This window comes from Odontomachus brunneus, unplaced genomic scaffold (assembly GCF_010583005.1).
Source record: "Odontomachus brunneus isolate Ranch 3 - 2012 unplaced genomic scaffold, Obru_v1 Obru_scaffold_064, whole genome shotgun sequence".
NCBI lineage: Eukaryota > Metazoa > Arthropoda > Insecta > Hymenoptera > Formicidae > Odontomachus > Odontomachus brunneus.
In genome coordinates this window covers 896,318-896,538 of record NW_022639514.1, presented here as the reverse complement: position 1 = coordinate 896,538, position 221 = coordinate 896,318, and positions in this window count along the sequence as shown.

The following is a 221-nucleotide window of genomic DNA, read 5'->3' as shown; positions in this document are numbered from 1 at the left end:
ACAAGTAAGTTGCTCGGGTAACCAGTACATTACGTACATCTTGTCAAGTCCAATTTCGTGAATACTTCCAGCAAATTCGGCATTATATTTTAATAACAGTAAGGAAGACATGGGATCATTTGTAGATCCTACACTTAGCTCTTTATCACGAAATTCTTGTTTCGCCTTGCGCAATATATTTTCTAAAAATAAATGTACAGGTTGTACATCTCCATATTCCA